The sequence below is a fragment of the Rattus norvegicus genome, chromosome 14 (genome assembly GCF_036323735.1).
Source record: "Rattus norvegicus strain BN/NHsdMcwi chromosome 14, GRCr8, whole genome shotgun sequence".
Taxonomy (NCBI): domain Eukaryota; kingdom Metazoa; phylum Chordata; class Mammalia; order Rodentia; family Muridae; genus Rattus; species Rattus norvegicus.
Genome location: NC_086032.1, coordinates 62850511 through 62852833, shown reverse-complemented (window position 1 = coordinate 62852833; position 2323 = coordinate 62850511). Strand labels below are relative to the sequence as shown.

At 45.9% G+C, this 2323-nt stretch overlaps 1 non-coding gene across 1 annotated transcript; it reads left to right on the top strand.

Annotated features, from left to right (window-relative positions):
* Positions 1-1990: 1990 nt before the first annotated feature.
* On the top strand, positions 1991-2122 carry LOC120096780 (small nucleolar RNA SNORA70). The gene has a single exon (XR_005493619.1). It is a non-coding gene; the product is annotated as a small nucleolar RNA SNORA70 (small nucleolar RNA).
* Positions 2123-2323: the final 201 nt, after the last annotated feature.

Sequence of the window (2323 nt, the reverse complement as noted above, 5' to 3'; positions counted from 1 at the left end):
CCTTTTATCATTGGCTTCTTCCTCGCACTGCCTGGGAATTTCCTTTAGGAGTTCACAGAGTTCATTTGGTACATTTTCTACTTCCCACACTGGAGGTGATACTTTCGTTGAACTTCCCCCCACTATATAACAAAGATCTCCTTTGCCTACCATTCTTGTAACATTTCTCTGGCTTTCCCAGACCCCTCCCTGACAACCACTGCAACAGCTCTCAGATGTCAGCTCTTGCAGCTTTTGTCTGCAGTCTGATCTCAGAGATGCTGCCATGTGCTTTAAATTTTTATTATAGCAACCCCTCATTTGCAGATACCAAAATTTATTTTGGTTATTATCACTGTGTGAAAAAAATTGTTTCCAAATATAAGTGCCTTAAAACAACCATTTTATTTTGATGGCAATTTTGAGCTTCAGAAGTTTGCAAAGGGCTCAGCTGAGCCTCTCAATGAGGTCATTTATGCAGTGAGGGCAAGATGTCAGCTCAGGCTACAAATATAAGCTGAACTGATGGAACTGGCAATGGGAGAGGGCTCACTCCTACAGTCAGGGTTTGATGCTGGCTGGCAGCAACCAGCCTGGCTGGGCTGCCCATCCCTCTGCTGGCATGTAGACTCTGTGGTTATGCAGTGTCTTCAGAACAGCTGGCCTTCTTCCTCAATGCTCATCTCCCCTGGACCGAACATCCCAAAAGAACAGACTAAAACTTGGTGGCATTTTCTGGCCTACTTTTGAAAATTGAATGGCATCTCTTGGCTGTGTGGTGTTGGTTACAGTGCGGTGGTCACAAAGTCACCCTAGCTTCATGGGTAAGGAGCATAAATATCATCTCTCAAGAATTCATACAACCAAGTTTAAGGAGCAGAAGCAAAACAGAATCTTGTGTGTTTTGTGTTGAAATGATACATACATATGAAGGAGAATGGGGAACAATGAATGGAAGTACTGAGAGGGAGGGGGAGGGGGAAGGAGAGGGGGAAGAGGGGAGAGGAGGAGGAGGAGAAAGGTGGAGGAGGAAGAGGAGGAGGAGGAGGAGGAGAAGAAGAAGAAGAAGAAGAAGAAGAAGAAGAGGAAGAGGAAGAGGAAGAGGAAGAGGAGGAGGAGGAAGAGGAGGAGGAGGAGGAGGAGGAAGAGGAGGAGGAGGAAGAGGAGGAGGAAGAGGAGGAGGAGGAGGAGGAGGAGAAGAAGAAGAGGAAGAGGAAGAAGTTGTTATTCTGTTGTGGATAATTTTCTGTGCTTGTTTTATAATTTAAAAAAAAAGGAAAGGTTGAAGAAAATGCATACCTTAGGGATCTATATTTTTGACTTATCACCCAGGCTCCATTTTCTGTGTTATCCTTAAGAACAGAATTTGAATCCTTTCAAGCTACCTTTGGGGATGCAGCTTTGGGAATGTCACAAAGCACTGAGAATTCACCTGTTGGGACATGGAGGTAGTCCTGTCCTTAATGGGGATGGATTGCACTTGGGACTGGACTGTGACACAGCAATTGAAGGACTATCTCCTTCAGGGTCGGGAAAAAGCCCAAAGGTGGACTCCACTTGCTTGGAAGATCAGGACCTCCAAAGCATTGTCACACTCTGCTGCCCTCCAGTCCTGTTTGCTCTATGAAACAATTAATAGAAGAAATGGGTCAAACAATAATACTGGATGGGGCGGGGGCCAACCTGTCTGAACAGAATGTGCTTACATTCAACCCCTGAGGCAACAAGGAGTCAAAGCCAGCTAGGAGTGTCATTATATATGCCAACTGTCACCTACTTTGCTCTCCATACTGTGACATCCAGAGTGCTTTATTGACCTGCTTTTGCTCATATAACAAGCCTTGGGTAGCAACACTGAACAGAGGCCTATCATGGCCTGCACTGTAGGCGCTGTGTCCACATGTTGGAACTTTCAACAGATAATTCATTTTCAGAGGTCAATAAGGTTAAGTGTGCTTGTATGCCTGGGACCTTAATCTAATAGCCCCGGTGTTATTAAAGCTGAGGAAGACAGCAGACCCTTATACTAGCCGGTCCTTTTCTTGTAGGAACGCAGAGTGCAACAGCTGCATACAGTAACCTGTTCAGCAATGTACCACCCTACTACTTATGTGGGTTGTCCCAACTGACCTTGGAGGCGCCCCTTCCAGTGGATGCTCACATATCTGATCTCAGGCTATTCCTAATCTAAGCTCTTCCAGATATGTAGGGTGCTGAGATGCCTCTGGGAAGCCTCAGGGTATGCTGGCCTCTGTTTCCACCAATGCATCTATTCACAGAAAGCCACCGACGGAGGAACATGTGACTGATGTTCCCCATGGGCCTGATTCACATTTCCACATCT